The sequence below is a fragment of the Bombus affinis genome, chromosome 3 (assembly GCF_024516045.1).
Source record: "Bombus affinis isolate iyBomAffi1 chromosome 3, iyBomAffi1.2, whole genome shotgun sequence".
NCBI lineage: Eukaryota > Metazoa > Arthropoda > Insecta > Hymenoptera > Apidae > Bombus > Bombus affinis.
In genome coordinates, this window is record NC_066346.1 from 5,803,480 (window position 1) to 5,822,251 (window position 18,772).

Below are 18,772 nucleotides of genomic sequence, written 5' to 3' on the forward strand. Positions count from 1 at the left end.
ACAGTTAAATTTCCTATATTCCAAATTTTCTAATTCTAATTATTCAAGGTTTCTAATCGTAAGAATCTTCGTCTAATTTTAAGAATTCTTAATCCTGAGATCTGTAGAGATCCTTATTCTCCAAATTCCAAATACATATATTGACATAGATGGACACGTTTACAAAACATTGATAATATCAAATATGCAACAAGTTAAGTTATATTAGAAAAATCTCCTACTGTTAGTTATAATATATTTGTTTAGAATGTAACTGAGAATAATAGACTTATTTATTCCCTAAATTTATTCAACTTATATATTTCTCACTACTTTAATTCTGATTTTTATGATATTATATAGCAGCAATAAATTGTAATACACCTATTTCAAACTAGAAGAAAAATTGCAATCCAACTTATTTATTACCATATATACGCTTTCATTAAAGTGAGATAGTTAACCATCTAGAAATCGTTATAGTTGCGTTAGAGAACCTTGTAACCTCTCTATACTGTCCCAAATGGCTATTAACCCAAACAGGATTAACGGGGACTGTCAACCAGCCGTACATACCCTTCACAATATCGTAAACGCGAATATCACTCTGGACATCCCGCAATATCCATTATCTCCAAAATTTTGTATTTTCCCTATCTGTTAGTTAGTATAGAGTCTCTATCTTTTCTATTTATAGGTTTGTTCCCATACGTAAAATAAAAAACCTAGGTAAAAATGTTGTTTTATTAAATACTTCAACAAGTACTTCATATTTTTCATGATATCTAACAAAGTGTATGCTCGCAATAAATATCTTGCGACTTCTATATGCACATCTAAAGATAACCCAGATCGATCGATCTTGATGATAACGACGTTGTCTCAACGGAGACACTTTTCTACTGCTATTCTACTAACAAATTGTAAAGTATATAGAGGATAAATAAAAACATATATAACAAATTAAATATATACAATTTCAAACTCGTCTAATAATAATAAATAACTAATAAATAATAATAATAACTTATAACTTAATAATAACTAATGATGTGGGAATTATCTATAACGCATATAATATATTCGCATAAACGTTCTATAACTCTTCAAATATCGCGCAAGTCACTGTACAACACTGTCAGACACGTATAGCGATTATCACTTTGGAGCAGGTAAAAATTCAAAGTAACGAGATTCTAAATAGGAAAAAGACCAGCAAACACGGCGGTTTTTCTTTCCTTTTTCGGTAGTTTTTCATTCCATTTCACGGTTCGCGAATAATCGCGAGCGATCAAAAACGCGCTGTCGTCCTCGCATTGTGGCCCAGGCAAAAGCGTGCACGCGTGGAAAAATTTTAATGGAACGTTCCGTCGTTTGTCTGTCGATGCGGGATCGTGAAACGTTTTACTCGGTCGAATCGGCTGCCAGAGCGATTTATACACTTTCGTGCAACTGCCCTCCCTTATTCCTATCGGTCTGCGTTTCCCTCTCATTTCATGGCTTGTTTCACGCCCTCCGATCGGTGAATTTCAACTGAAACGCATCGATCGTCGAGGCTGGAAATATGGAAATCAAATGTTGCGTTTTCGATGCTTCGAGATACGAGAAATAAGCTTACCGGGTTCGAAACTGCGATTCGTCCAATGGTATCTTTTATTGGTTTTCTCTTCGAAGTATGTTATCCGTTGATATTTTAGTATCTATTCGATAAGAGTACGAAACATTTTGTTTCGTGGGACGAAGTTTGATCGTGTTTAACAGTATTTAAATTGAAAACTATATTAACAACTACGCTATAAGTATACAACTATACCATACTAAACAAACTCTATAAATTAATGACGAATTAATAACGTGAAACCGCTCTGAATACCTCGTTATGAAATTAACAGACATTAGTATGTGCAAGTAGTTTTTGTAATCGCTGCATTTAAATTGCTCTAAATTATGTAGCAATCTAAATTAATAACCTTTCACTTCCTTTTCACCAATAATGATCCACACAAGCGTTATAATAATATGATTGTTCATGACTATTCGTGTGGTTTCATCTGTAAGAAGCTAAGACCGTAAGATGAATTGGTTTCGATCATCTTCATGTATCCATCAGAATCAATATCCTGGTTATTATTCGAAGACGTATGTGTAACTATAATTACAAATGAATTCCAAACCTACGATACCATGAGTAATAAATAGAACAACTGAATTAACTGAAGATCGCTCGACGTTTGATCGTTCTGATTTTAGCTAACCAGAAGCTTGATTGCTTTCAAGCAATCTTGATTACTCGGTGATCGTGCACCACCAACCGTTAAGCCTGATTGCTAAGAGATAAGTAGTAACACCGCAATTCTTGTTTGTGAAACTATTACGCTTTACTGTCACTTCTTCGCGCGTTTCTCATCCTTCTGAAACTTTCATACGCATTCACGTCAAATTGATTAATTTCTTGTTAATTTCACATTTTGTATAATTTTACTACAATACATTTTACTGTATATTTACATTACACTTTGTTTAATATATTTTATAATCGTAATTATATATATTTAGAATTATCTTCATATAAAAAATACAATTTTATAGTTTCTTTAAAAATAATTTTCGGCGATAATTGTTGTTAGTTACTTGAACCAAACCGGGCTTGATTAATGCAGTATCACACAGATATTGAGCGTAAAGTACATCCTTGTTTACCCAAATTCCGATTCGCCTCTATTGTGTTGTAGATCTTTATGCGCCCCGAAGCATTTGCGATTCTAAACTTACGTACATGAATACGAAACACATTGAATTAGAATTGATGGCGTAATCAATTCCGTGCGGCGGTGATATTTCATCGACTATCGACAACTTTCTAGCGGAAACGCTATTTGCATCTCTGTGTATTTAAAGTGCACGAGTCGATATCATCATCGTGATTAACGTAAAATGAACAAAATCATACTCCCAACATGTATTTCAATCATGTGCAGTTAACTCAGGCTTAAAACTATATTTGAAATAAGCAAACATAAATCACTTAATATTTGATAGGAGGAAGCATTTCAAAAGTTCGTGCAATTCGAATTGTTAAAATCTAGTGACAGATGATAATCCTATAATTATCGTAAACAGTTGTTAGGTAATTATAATAATGCGATGGATAATTACTGTTGTAATTAATATATCTATATGCATATTAAACATTTTCTGATAACAATATTTCACGCGTTATTCCGCCATGTAAATGAAATAGCAAATAAAATATATTAATAGCGTATCAATATCCTATTAATTATTTAATAACAATATTGGTGTATTTATGTAATTTATCGCTTGAATGTAATAATCGCCCGTGTATTTGGTTCATATATTGTACAGGCAATCTGAAACGCTTCAAATAAACGATTTACTGTATCAGGTGATCGGACGTTCAAAATTTTTGCAGCATAAATTTTTTGCAACGCAATAAACGGAAACATTGAACTTCTGAAAATGTTGAACATTTAATCGTTGAACGGCGACAACTAGTTCATTTTTTACTCATACGGCTTCATAACTGTGTTGGTATCAATATTTTGATCAAATTATACATACACATACAAATATATATATATATATATATAAAATTTCATTGTTGAAGCAACTTCGCTATGAGATAGAAATAAAAAGACAAGAAGCTATAGTTACGAATTTTGCTAACAAATTATTTACAAGTAACATGTACATGATATTCGTCTTCTTAATCCATTGCAATATCGCGCGTATCATTTATCACCATTTACATTTACGTTTTGTTAGTATCAAATACCCTGTTATCTAAAATTCTTTTTATCCGCAAGATTCTGTTCATTTAAATAAAGAAGACCATCACCCACATATTAAGCGATATCGCATAAAGAACAATCATTACAAAAGCTGCATAAGAAAACAAAAATATACACGTAACGAGTTGCATATTATTTACACCGACCAAAAGCTGATCAAATCGTATAAAAAGAATAATAAAGGTATAGATATATACTGATATTTATTGGCCGTTTCTCGTTACTCTGGCAAATACAATATTCGTCGCATACATGCAATCGATTCTCTCCAGTGTACACACAATTAAGAACCAGTATTACTTTATTATCGTTCGATGAATTACCAACAAGAATGGCGCACGAACGGAGCGTAAGTTCATAATAAATGGGGGCGGAGGTGCGAACGAGGACGTAAGCGATAATTAAACTGCGAGAAAGCTGTACGAAGGAAAAAATTTGATCGACCTCGATCCCGATTCTCCGGGTTTATGACGGAATTTGAAGAATGACTTTCATTACGGGAGCACGGGAACGTGAGTCGCGAGCGCAGCGAAGGCTCTGCGCACGGCGAGGACACACACAGGATCTAAAACAATGTAGCTGACCTATGTCGGATAAATGGGTCAATGGGCGAGGGAAGAACGCGTGCAGAACGTGCAACACGCCGAACTGACCGAGTTCGCGGAGGTAAGGCGGCCCCGGGGCCGCACACGATCGATAACAAATTCTTGACTTAGAAAATTTACAATGTCAGCGCGAGGAGCCTCTCTCGCAGGTAGAGGCGTCTCGAGTGGTTAAAGGGAGCCATCGCGAGCATAAGCTGCTCTCGTTAGACCGGTCGTCGACAGGTGTCGAGAAGATTCCTGATTCTTCGCACTTCGTTCGCCTTCTGTCCTATCGTACGAAATACGATGCAAATGGATGTAAAAAGTATTCGTATAGCAGTCAATTTCGAGAACAATTTCGTCAAACTTTATTTATTTGAAACATCGATATCATTGAATTAATTGGTATAATTATCGGATTACATTCTTGTCCATAGGCGTTGAGAATATTTTTTATTCTTCGCGTCTTATTCGTCTTCTATTTCATCGTACGAAATAATATACAAGTAAGAGACATATAGCGGCTAACTTTGATAAAAATATTATAGAACACCGTGTTTTGTTAAAACATCGAGATCGTATATTCGTTTTAAAAACGTTATCAAGCTGTAATGTTTTATTCGAAAGTTTCAAGTTATATTTACGGAGAGAAAATTAATAATGAAGTATGATCTATCAATGAAAAATTCATCGTGATGTGTACGATGAGATTATTACTTCAAAAATACGTATGTGATTTTTATTTAGAGCTACAGAAATAATAATATCATACGGTACGATTTCATATTTTTAACCGAGCTGCGACAGGAATTATGTATAACGACACCAAGATGAAAATGCAACAAAAAAAAAAATCATGCTTTCATTGGTATATTTTATACAAAAAGTCAATGAAATCTTCAAAAAGTACACCATAGTAGATTTGGGAAATTTCTAAGAAAAGCTACATACTGACCATTTTAACCGAATAGTTCGGGACAAGCACTAGATTCGAGAATGTTTGGATCAAGGAAAATCTTTCGCAAGTTTCTCCTCATCCATGTTATAACAGCAACCGAGAATCGATCGATATCGAGATCTGCAACATTGAGGATCACCGACGCCACCGTTTGTCGCGTGTTAACGTGCCAAAGTGATAACGTTGTGCTCATGCCAAATGGGCAGGCAGACGAAGACAGGGAAAATGGTCGCGAACGAGTAGATACGTACGTATTTCGGGATTTCGGTTCGCGTGCTTCGCTCGATTGAGAAAATAGAAGACACGAAGATCACGTTCCAGTCGTTGCTACGCCTAAAGATTGCTTCCCATAAAGTGGATTGCGTTTATGGGATGGACGATGTGTGTTTTCGACGCTGTTGGAATTGAAATTTGGACACGTTTTTGCGTTCGCAACGTTTAGCAATGACAATATCTCCTGTATAATATTATAAGAATTTAAAGAACTGCAATATATATGTATATACGTATATAGTTCAAAGGTGTAAATGTAAAGGTGAATCGGTTGTTCGTTATTTATTTAATTTAATACGAAGCTTATGCTTCCTTTTTGTTTTATAATGATAAATGAAAGATTGAAAGTTAAATTTAAAATTCTTCTTAACTATTTAACTTGATATAGTAATATAGTAGTGGTACGGTACGAGGATTATAAGTCAGAGATTGCAGACGTTGAGGTCTTTATATGCTGTGTCTCTGTACATTACATGCTTTGAGTTTCTCGGGGCGTATACGAAATACGGGAAAGCAGCCGAAAATTCCTCGTTGGTATTCTCACATTCTTGGTTATGCAGAATCTTGGGAAATACTTAGGTTGGGTTAGAGGGAACTACATTGTTCGTTTATCGTTTATAGATCAATTTTTGACAGTGGAATTCACGTTGGGATGCGGAAATTATTGGGTTCCGAATTCTACGTCTTCTTTAATGTAGTTTCTTGTACGTTAGGCAACACATTTTCCGCACCGATATTTAAATTCATGCGAAGTTAATTAGTTAATTACATGAGATATATGGATGTTGTAAGAAATTATGCGTTATACAGGATAACCGTGATATAACAGTATACAGAACTGTAGTTTAAAAGAATATCTCGAATTCTTGTTTTACGTTTTTTCTCTTGGTTTTATTAAACCAAAGGAACAGCGAACCAGTGATTTAAATCGTAAGAAGAAAAGCTCCAAAGAAAAAACTGATACTCTGGATAATTCCTTAAAGTTTTATTCTTTCATTGAAGTAATCTCAAAGTAGCAACGTACCTTGAGAAGAAACGATACCTGAAACGGAACAATGTCGGAAGGAAAAAGCTAATTCTTAAAGGTAAAACTAATTATGGATTATTTATGGATACGATGTAAATAGAAAATTTAATTTCTTTAGAATGTGAGTGTTTCCTTTCTCTCCTCTATTTTCTGTAAAATCCAAAAAGATAACAGTGATGGATAAAATTAACTGTATCGACAATCAATAAACAAGACGTAACGCAAAATTTCTTTAAGATTTCAAGTTTCTAATTCTTTTCTATTTTCCGTAACTATAATTAAAAAGAAAAACTACAAATAAATTAAATGGTCTGTAGACAGGATGAAATAAACAATTCTTCTCATAAAATTTAATAAAAATTGAAAATTTTTAATTCACTGAATATCATAATTTCAACAACGAAGAACATCGTAAAACTTCACTAAAAGGATACTTTTAACGTTGTCGTAACTAACCATAATCGAGTTTAGATCTAAATTAATAATTAATTTGCACCGAAAGAAATGTTATATTTCAGTTTATTGAAAGATAATTAAAAATGCGGTTGAAATGAATTATTATCGTTAATACCACTGCTTCTATAGTATATTCTGTTTTATATTTATGAAGAAAAATTGCAGTCTATCATAGAAAAAGAGAGTGACCTGCTTCTATAAGAGGGTATTAAATAGAGATTTAGATAACGCAGCAAAAAATGTTCATCGTTGGGATTGAAATTGGTTTCCTTAATAACTGTCGAAGAAGCCGATGCTTTGTACTTGAGAGGAATCTCGAAACAGTAATTGAAGCTGTAGAAATTACGGCACATCGGAATGCCGGCGATATTTAAAACATTTCCTCTCACGTCGATTTATTATTTCTCGTTCGCAGTGCATCGTTGATTCAAGGAAGTGGAATTTAACGCGAGAGGAGCGTGCGACGAGCTTGCATTTTAAATTTCTATCTCTTGAAAAGGCTTTGAAGCAATTCAGAGCGTTAAATTCAGTGTCTGCGCGATTACATACTTGTTACGTTACGAGCATCGCTTTCAACCATATTACGACAATGTTAATCAGAAGGTGGAATTCCTTCCCTTGTTAATTTCCTCCTTCTTCCATGTTGTAAACGCGTTTTATTGCGTATATTTCGTAGGAACTGTTAAATTAGTAGCATTACCTTGAATTTTCTCTTATTTAACCATTCGTTAAATTCTTATCGAGAAAAAATATTAGCTGGCGGCATTATTTAATCGTTATATATCTACGGTTTGATTCTATACTATGTTTATATTATAATATTTGCCTTATTATAAATTTCTCCTTACTCCGTTTAAATGTATCGATTTTAAGAATTGTAGCAGTCGTGATATTCGATTAAAAGTTTCTAAGTTATTCGGTTTGTTAAATTCGATATTATTTTCAATATTATTACGACTGATAACTAGACTGTGAATTTTTATGAAATTCGATACACAGATAATTCATTTCGAATATTTTTGATATTTCTGCAGAGTCACTTTACAAATTTTTATATCCATACTTATTCAAACTCACACATTACCAGCATTTCATTAGCCAAGTACGCAATCATTAAAACCATCGGAAATAAATATCGGGTTTAATTAACTGGATTAAATCGAATTCAACTGGAAGTAATTAGAAAATTCTGTCAAAATCAAATAAACGTTATCTATAAATCCAATCGAAGTTCAGTTACGTTCAAATGATTCGACCACACTATTTAAAACAGAGAAGAAAAGAACGAAAAGAAAGAAAGAAGGAGAAACGTTATCTTATTTCAACGTTATTTCGTATTCAGGGATTAAAGCGATAATTCTCTAAGGAGACTAAGAAATCGAAAACAGGCGTTCCCGTATTTTCGGAAGCAACATCGATTTCGTGCTTGGAAAAAGAAGCTCTTCCTCTCGTTTCTTTGGAAACGCTATCTGAATGCAAGGTGGTGAAAACGGAGCATCGCGTGGCGTTATCAGCTGAGATAAAGTATTAAAGCAAAGTCTGTGCTCGTATCGCTTGCCTGATGACCGAAATGATAATTTTCCTCCCGCGAAGAAGATGCTGGCTAAGAAAACTAACGTAATAACGATATCCGTCTTGTGTATTTATCTCTTGTTCCTTCGGCAGGTTGGTTTCCAATGTATATAGAGATACGGGATAATTTGAAAATGAGCAAATTTGTATTTATTATATATTGCTAATATATGGCTTATTCTATGAAATCAACTTCGTTTGAGCAACAGAATTGGAGAGAAGATCACGGTGCACGTTCTTTCTTCTCCGCGGAAAGTTAATATCTGCGTTTCAAGGTATTTTATCGTGGGCTGACGAGTTTAATTTCGTGCTATTTATTTTGAAAGTTTGTCGACAAGAATTCCGTATCGGATTTAAAAATAAATCTATTATAGAAATAGAAGGTATATTTTTAGAATGAAAGTAGAGAGATAGAAAAAGAAAAAAAAAAGCACCGACGATGATGAAAGTGGAGACAGTGCAAATCGATACGGTATCTGCTCCAAAACTGTCTAGCACGATGCTATAATTTGTTCGGTTATATTTTTTTGTTGTACCATAGTATCGTGTGTTCTGACGAAAATAAAGGTTCCATAAAGAAGTCGAGAATACATCCTTTCATGGAAGAAAATAACATTCGTTGTACTGTATTTTGACAATCTTGGAATATTTGAAGAAGAAATAAAATAGAGCAAGTTATAAATACGATTAGGAGTTAAATCGATAACATAACATTTACATTATATAATTCGCGCTTAGATACTTTAATCTCCATTCAGCTTTTATTTTTCTAACTCAATTTCTTCTTTGTTTCTTCTTTTCTTTTTTTTTACAAATCTAATCATTGCATTATAGAGGGATGGTATGTGCACGTATTTACAGTTTTTTAATGTTTTTCTAATATGTATTTTATATACACCTTTTTTTATCTGAAAATATAGATTATATTTATTCTTTATTGGATCTCATATTACTCTTTTTATTTAGCTCTCTTCTTAAAGTTGTAATGTCGTAAAGTTTCATTGCATTAGTAGCCATTTTAATGAAACATTTCAATAATCAAATCGTTAATTATTTCGAAGGTGTAAATTTGTCGCTAACAAAATCTACATAAAAACAAACAATATATCGAATTTATTACAGCTCTGCCACATATTTGTTGGTCGTGAGAAACATCTGTCAATTTTCATCGTTCATCGCGAACAATATTGTGCAATATAATCATCCATGTAAATGTTTTTGCGATGCTGCTTGTATAACCTTTTATTAACACATCGCATTTGTTAATTTATGTATGACACGGTATTGCAACAGCATAATTTCAATTCTGTGCATTCCACGAATTTTGTTCTGCACGTAGCAAACTTGCTTGCATTTGTTCGCGAAGGACATGTACGTGAATTCGAATTCATAGCTTTCCCGAATTGGGTTGCCCCAAATTAAATCGAGATACGCTACTGGAACGTAAAATAAAATGTATATTTTACAAATACACCTATAATCAAGAAAATTGATCAACTTGGTTTATGCGAATTTCTAGCTTTAGAATTTAACGTTAATTACTTCCTTATTACGTAATCAATGTGGTAGTAAGGACAATTAAATGTTCCATTGCTTTCGCTGAAATATGAATTTCTGCCTTTATGTGTATTATTTAATTAATTTAATTATTGTATAACAGTTAAACTAATGTAAACTCGTCTTTTTATTAATATTTATTTTTTTTAATTAACATTAGAACTATCAAACCTATGATGGGTTTTAGATTTTACGATATACTACAAGATACAAAAGCATATAGACGCTTTTGATGAATATTAACGTTAAATTCTCACGCTGGTTTATGTATATGAACGAAACAATTAAACTTTAGCTAATATTGCATTTAATTGATTTCTTTCGTGTAACCACATTATAATATTCCGAATAGACACGTAAAATATGTTTATTATTTCTATGGAAAATGTTCACTTCTGCTGTTTCTATTGTCTATTAAATTTCACTTCACTGTTATCGGTTAATCTCATTAAACCAATATCACTAATATCAAAACCCGTACAATTTATTACATATATATTTGACGTAAATTTTACGTATCACTTATTAACGTACAGACAATGTATTTTCTATTTTGAAAGAGAAAAAGAGAAAAAAAAATGAAGGAGAAAATTTATACAAACAGAACGTCATGTGAAGGGCATACGAGAGGAACGTGTTGCCTCCTCGTAACACTGTCAAAGAGATTTCAAAAAAGTGAACGAGCCTCTCGCGAATTACGATTACGAGGCAGATGAAAAGGTTTCCAGAACGTGAAGTGGACTCTCGTGTTAGCTTTGAGAATCGTTGTTCGAGGTAGAACCAACGATGCTCAGTGATGCAGCGGTAATAACTGACCCGAGAAACTTGGACGTTAAACGTTCTATGTCGACGTGCTGTTGAATCGTCAAGCCGAGGTACTAAATGTATTTCTGCTTGTCCTCTGCTTTCTGAGGAACGTTTCCAGTGATTAGTGATACTACCTAATACCTCGCCTTGTGACAATCGTAGCAACTACGCTGTGATGTTTCACTGGATACAATTTCACGAACGATTGGAAACGTTCATGGTAAGTACCTTTGAGATTGCGTGCAATCATCACAGCTTACAGGTAACGTCTTTTTTTACAAATTTCTTTCATTCCATCGAGTGCAGTGTATTCAATTTAAAAAATGTACCATTCATGTAAGAATTAATAATAATAAAAATAACAAAGTGATAAATAAATAAATAAATTCACTGAATTAAATTTGATATAAAAGATAAATGGGATTAACGATGCACTTAATGTTTCGTAATAATAATAAGTTAAGTAGTGATACGGGGAGATTTCATTTTTAGTCCTTCTGATCTGATGACAAGATTTACGTTTTTTTTTTTTTTTTATTATTATTTAGCGGTGAACGAAAATTAATATCTTGCTCACGTCTTTTTCGAATAACTTGCCCGTTTCGTCGCTCGCATAATATGTCACGTAAATTTTCCTCGTGGAACGATCTTGTAACGTTCGCGTAGAATATAATAAAAACTTTACTGCCTTCCATAAACCGTCACGGAACATCGTTGAAAGAATTAAACGACTTCTTCTTCGTTTTTCGAAAAAGAAGAATCTAATCCTCTAGATTAATGTATATGGTTTTAGAAAGTCATTTCCTTACGATCCTCTTTCCTTTTATTTTCCTATAATTCTATATCTTTCCTAATCAGTACCAGCATACACATAATATGTAAAACATAATGTAGAATGACGAGAAGATCGCAATCCTCGGGCGAGTCTATAAATCAATTCACCTTCGAGATTCACGTAATTGATAAATGTTCATGAGACCGATATACGGAAAAATGAACAAAATACATGCTCAGTTCTCGGATAAGATGTACAAAATTTCGAAAATCGAAAGCAAATTTCGAAGAATCGTCATACGTTTACATATGACTATAACGATGTGTAATAAGTGCGTTTCGTAATCACCGAAACGATCAATCAAGCTCTTCTGTTCGCTATTTAATACGAACGTCGTTTCCTCCCGTTGATTCCCCGAACAAAGGAATATTTTTCGTAGCGACGAACTGGCACAGTTAGAAAATAACAGATGGAAATAATTTGGTGAAGTTGTCAACGTTAGTCGATAAGCGGCTCTTTTCGAATGCATGAGATTGAAATTGAAAATATGTAGATTTCGAACTTCTCTTTACAGACATATCCATACGAGATGCAAACAACGACACGTACTCGACTGGTTATTGATCAAATTGCCTGGAAATTGTCGAGAACGGTGGTAAATACTGCATTAGTTATTCAAAACTCTTTCACGCCCGATATGTAATCTCGTGAATCCGATTCGCTCACCCTTTTTTGCCCATTTTTGCCCACGCTTTGATTCAACGATTAATTACTGTCAACTTTTACCCCGTTTTTTTTGCCAAGCTGAAGCGCTCGCTGCAGAAACCCGAGGAGCCAGCCAGCTTGTTTTAATATTCAAAGAGGAATAATAGTAAGAATATTTGTATTCTTTGGGTGATCTGTATTCAATGGTTGGCGTTGTTGGATATTCTTATTAAGTAAATGTTAACGCAATGGTTTTTCCTTGGCATTGTTGAGAGAAAAATTATATTTGAGAATAAAACGGAGTAAATACAGGAAATAATATATAAGATATATATTTATCCAGAGAATTTTGTAATGAATTTTTTTAATAAATACGAGTAATCCTACGTAAAAGTTATTCGTTAGTTTCGAAATTTCTAATGCGCTTTTCTATTTTTCTTAACGTACAAGATTCTTCCAAATGTGTTTTCTCGAAACGTACTAAACATTCTGTCTTGCTGGAATAGTGACCTACTTGAAAGATAGCCCGAAGCAAGTTCGCTTGCACCGCTTATCGAGGACAATTGTATTAAAATCCTTCGTTTTATATTCTCTTTCTGAAATATTCTCCATACTTTCGCACAACTTATCGATGCATTCTTCTTAACCTTAGAATCATTCGCAAGATAAATGGTATCGCTATCATATTATGAAGAACATACAGCGATACAAAGAACAGTTCCACTTCTTCCCGTTTTACTTGCAATAATTCCTGAGGTTGGTGAAGATTTCGATAAAATTAAAATATACATCTGTTAAGATGATTAAGAAATTGCACACAAAAAGGAAACCAGAAGGACGAAAGAGAAATTATATTATAGGAGAAAATGGAAGAAATCGAAAGAAAGCCAGAGAAAGCGAGAGAAATGAAAGAAGAACAAAAGAAGCGGGAAGAAATTGGAAGGAATTGGAACAAATCGAAAGAAACCGTAAGAAATTGTAAGAAAACGGAAAAGGTCGTAAGGAATCTGAGAAACATCGAAACCGGCAAAAACGAATCAACCAGAACGAGAAGAAATTAAGAGAACAAAAAATTACCAAAAGATAGCTCGACAGATGAAAAATATGTACATAAAAATAATTGAAAGTACCGTAATTCTCCCAGCAAGCCCTTCCAACTCGCTAACTCCTTACTTCAGCGGTAATTGCAACTTTATATCAAAGCGCGCAGGAAGATTATTTACCCTCAACGATCAACGATCAACGATCATCCGAAACAAGCCGGAATGTGCAACGCTTCCTTCGAAAGCTGCTCTTGTTCGTGTTTCGTTGCTTGATATCGACGACTATGTGCATGACGGATCACAGGCGGTCCTCGATGACCTGTTATAAGCGTTCTCGTAGAATTATCGCTTTTCGAGATTCCATGCGATACGACGAAATTTATGACTGGCCGGTTGATTTATTTCTTTGCAAATTGCGATCAATAACGTTGCCGGGTTGTATCAACTGTGAGGACAAGATCGCTCGTTAGAGCACGCTTTCAATTACGGAATACACATTTACCAGGCATAATATTAGTCGCCGCGGGATAAAGGGGAAAAGGTTGCGCGAGTATTTGTTCCTTCGCGCGGATACTCGTTGCTTCTCTGTCGCATTTTGATGCATTTTCACCGATAATTTATAACTTTATAACAGAGCCAGGCCATGTGTGATTAATGATCACCTACATAGCTGAACGTACAACAGATAGAAAGGATTTCTCGTTATAGTATGTGTTATAATTTCGCTCGATTTTTCTTCGTTTCATATACGAACGCGTTGTGCGTGTAGAGTGGCCAGTCGACTAAGGAACGTGTAATTATATCTTTGCTCTTAACAATCTTCACGGATGAATTTATTAAAGCCAACAAAAGGCTAATTAGGTTTTTGGTTTTCTGAGAAAAGTGATGTACACGCGTGACGACATTCGATGTGAAGGTTGGTTATCTGCGAAAGGGTTTCCCGTGAAAATGGAATCGTGTTTCAGTTAGAGAAAACAGAGCTATTTTGCTAGAAGTCTACATTTGTTAGACTAAACAGAAAAAGCATGTTTTTCAAGGAATCTGTGTGAAATAGGAAATTAATAGTTCCGTTGGCTCAGCTATGAGAATATCCCCTTTATAATAGTTCAAAAATATGAATTTCCAAAATGTTTGAAATCACGTTGTTATTAAAGAAGATTACTATTGAGATATGTATAATTGTATATGCTAGACTAGATTGACCGCGTAGTAGTGATACATGTATGTGAATATGAATGTGTGGAAGTATGTGTGTGCGCGGCGCCTCGAAAACAAAGGAATGTAATTCTGTTCAGTTAACAGTCTGGTATGAAAGAAGGTGAGACGCGTGCAAGTGTGTATCGATGAATATCTTTGAAATCGTTTATCAAATAAATATATAACTATTCTAATATAAATTCTAAGTGTAAATTTAGTGTTCCTATACCATTATTTTGGCAATTAAGATACAAAATTTTCAACAATTACAGATATCGTTGCTTCGTTGTAAGAGAGACGTAAGTAGGAAGAGTATGTTTCTCAGGGAATCTGTTTCAAGTAGGAAATTATTAATAATTGTTTCGTTTAGCGATAATGATCGCTAGGTCGTATCGTTCTTATTAAAAACTAGCATCAGTTTGTGCTGACTTGTAGTTTCACGATCATAGAAGATTCCGATTAAAAAGTTATCCGATTAACACATTGAACGACTTAAAAAATGAATTCTTCGTTCTATATATATATATACAATTACCTTCGTTCCAGGCATTAAAACCTAAACTACAGCGAAGTTTCTGAATCGCTGCTAAATTTTCTCCGCTTTCTAGAACTTCAGTCGTTCTAAAATTACTATCGAATTGTTGCTGCGCGTAGTAACTTGCATGGCGATCTAGTTGAAAGTTGTCATTGCTACGAATGGTTTGGCGACGCTCAACTTGCAGAATCAAAGTTCTAAGGGTGTATTTATCCGTCACACAGGCGCTCGCAGGTTGCTTGTGTTTTCTCACAAGCTCGTGGTAAACAACAACGGCGACAGGCGAATAAAGTTGGCGGGAAGCTGGGTAAAGTTCGACGCAAGATTGGAGGGAGACCGGCACTGTAAACAGGGGAATACAGGTGTCCCCGTTTCCATAACGTTCGATTTCCGGATTGTTATCAGCCGTGGGAAGTTTTGCGTATGCACGGTCCGCGCCTCGATATATTTCCCGCAAGCCTGTTATGTCAACGCCATGCTACACCACCACCCACTTAGCCGCCTACACTTCAATCTCTACCTGCGTTGTTTAGAGCATACAAAATGAGATATCAGATGCGGGAGAAACGTCTTTGCGCCACGGTACAAAACTGTTCAAACGTTGGAACTAATTGGAAATTTATTTATGAAATTTATACTTAACGTGTCGATTTTACCCATTGCTAACAAATTTTCTGCAATTTCTTGCTTTTCTCTTGAGAGATATAATGCACGTTTCACGAGTAACTATCCATCGCAGAAAATATCAGAAATCAGAGAAGAATAGCACAAAGACGACGATAGAATTCCTCAAACAAATCAGTCTAATAAATAAAATCTGAAATATCGAAGGTGTCGCTAATAACCATGAACAATAACGCGACGCTAAACTATACTAAAAAGAAGTATTAATTTGGAACATATTCGTGCTAAAACTATATTTCTTTAGAGCTCGTAAAAATATACATTTAAATAAACATTAGCAGTTTATTTATCAGGGACTCTAAGAATGATGCCTTGACAATGATTCTTATCTAACTCGTGACAGTAAACGAATTTATTGATCGTGTTATTGACAACTGTTCTTGAAAAATTAGTGTCGCTGATTGTATTTCTAATTGTCTCGTTCCTCTAAAAAAAAAAAAACCAACGATATCTATAATTTTTCTTTTTATTCAAGCTTGATTCAAATTTCAAGCTTCTATTTAGATTACATTTATCTATTTGTATTCATAGAAATATTTCTAAATGTCCACGTGCAATGATGAGCGCGACTAATTCTAAGATCCAAAGAACGAGAAAGAAAGCCGATAGAATAAAATCCGAGCAAATTCACGCGAGCTAAACGTTATTGCGCTTTCAAACGGGTAAAGTATCTGCCTCCATTGGAAACAGATTACCGATGAAAAATTGAAGATGGATAGCCACGAGGTCGTTGAAAGAGGGAGAAAGGCATAGAGCGTTGGTGGTCGCATTCATTTGAACTGGCACGTTGCTATCCGCGACAAAGAGCTTTGAATTTGACGCGCACTTCGCCGTCTATCAGCGACAAAGGACTCCCAGAAGATACCTGGCGCGTCTTATCCGTGAAATTCGCCCGACAAAAGTGTGTCAAGCTTGGTCCCTCCCTTCGTCCTTACTCCGACCATTGTGTTTCTACCTTTATTCCACTTAATGTGACGCAGGATAGACGATAAAATGCCCGCGAGTGCTGCAGAATGATAGAACTAAAGAGTCGGCAATCGTTGGATGGAGAAGAAAAAACCGACAGGGAGACGTAAAGGGATTTTTCCAAAAGAAGCTTTTGATGCAATGAAATTTACTATCGTACATAGATATACACTGCGAGGCTAAAATGATTCCGCATATAAACAGAGTTAAAGAGATTTTTGGATAGGGAACATCAGGCGATGCTCACCAGGCTAAGAACGCGTCATATAATCTTCGCCCATGTTCACGTAATCGCAAAAGAAGAACCGGAGAAGTGTAACATTTGTTGCACAAGAATCACTGTAGAACATCTACCAATTGAGTGGGCAAAATTTCAAAACGAAAGACGACAACACAACATTCCAAGTAATCCCAAGACCATCCTAAAATAGGACGAAAGAAATGAAACGGTTCTTACAGTTTCTAAACGACAAACCTTTTTCAGCTAATCCAAGGGATTTATTCAATTTTCATCTGAACTTGATATACTGTTCATATCGTTTGGCAAATTGATTGTTCTTCTCACGGTGTCGTAGTTTTTACACTTCGGTAAGAACTGTGCTTAATGGGAGTTGGTTCATCGGATTTTTCATACATTGTCGCATGCTGAGATTTTATGACTCAAAATAAGACAAAAATGAAGAATAGCAAAATTGCGTCGAAGGCTTTATCTTGGAGGCTTTCGTGGCTGCAAGTTTGTCAATTACACGCGTATTTGACAATTCCCGATTATATATTATGCTCTATAATTTCTAATTCTCAATTAGATAGGAGTGCACAATTGGCAGAGGGTTGTTTTGTACGCGAAAATAAGTCGAAAAAGCGAGATAAAATTTGTTCACTCGAAGTCTCTTCTCGCAAAATTAAATCCGAAAATTTGTGGAGCACGCTGCGCCAGGTTGATTCTTAATTATAAGTATATAAACTCACAAGGTGTGTCATCTACGCCTGCTAGTTGTACTCGTTAAGCGGTAGCTGATAGAAAAATCAGCGAAAGTATGGTTGTAATTGAACATGGATTTCAATCGCGTTAGCAGAAAATGTTCCTGGAAACTTTAATGAGTTGGGAATTGTGTTTACTGCGAATATGAATATAATGACACAGATAAATTCGAGAAAGAGGTGATTGTTACTTGGTGATTCGAGGTGTAATGACGGAAATTGATCTGTTAGATTATTTACAAAGCTTTTGAGTATTTGATATTTTAGTTAACGTAAAACATGTATACTGTTTTGCTAATTTATATTTGACGATTAATTTACATTAGATCCTACTAATTATTTTAACTTTGTTTCCTGCTACAACTCGTTGTGTAATATAAAATACATTTGTTATTAGACAAATTTTATGAATTGTTAAGTTTTCCTCGATAATAAATCTCGGAGTCCCATAGACAATCAAATAACAATAGTAAAATGATTACTTCATACATATAAGAAAATACAATTAAAATAATTGAAATAATTAAAGGATACATTTTGATAGGACATAAAAACATTTGTAAATTATTTATTCTTGTAATAATTATGTTCCAGGAAAGACGCGTAGTTTTTAAATCAGCTACCACCGATATCTAAATTATTTAATCTCTTACTATCAACAGAAATTCTCTAAAAGGCAGTTCCCTTCCTAAGCAGATGAAACTCATCCTCTATATTCATTCATCTTTTCCTCATCTGCGGTAATACCTCAAAATACATAAAACATGGAAAATAAAACTCCGATAATACGACATTATTCTTCATTTGCACGTTGCCATTACGTTAACCGTCGATTACGAATCAGAGAAGAAAAATGGGGGA

The 18,772-nt window shown here is 34.5% G+C and overlaps 1 protein-coding gene and 1 long non-coding RNA gene across 3 annotated transcripts in view; one reads left to right on the forward strand and one right to left on the reverse strand.

Moving 5' to 3' along the window:
- LOC126913984 (uncharacterized) overlaps positions 1-18,772 on the reverse strand; it is a 226,545-nt gene that overhangs the window by 38,386 nt on the left and 169,387 nt on the right. The gene's annotated exons all lie outside the window — the stretch shown is intronic.
- Positions 11,104-12,898, forward strand: LOC126914135 (uncharacterized). Its single transcript, XR_007709579.1, has 3 exons — positions 11,104-11,245; positions 12,375-12,455; positions 12,605-12,898. It is a non-coding gene; the product is annotated as an uncharacterized LOC126914135 (long non-coding RNA).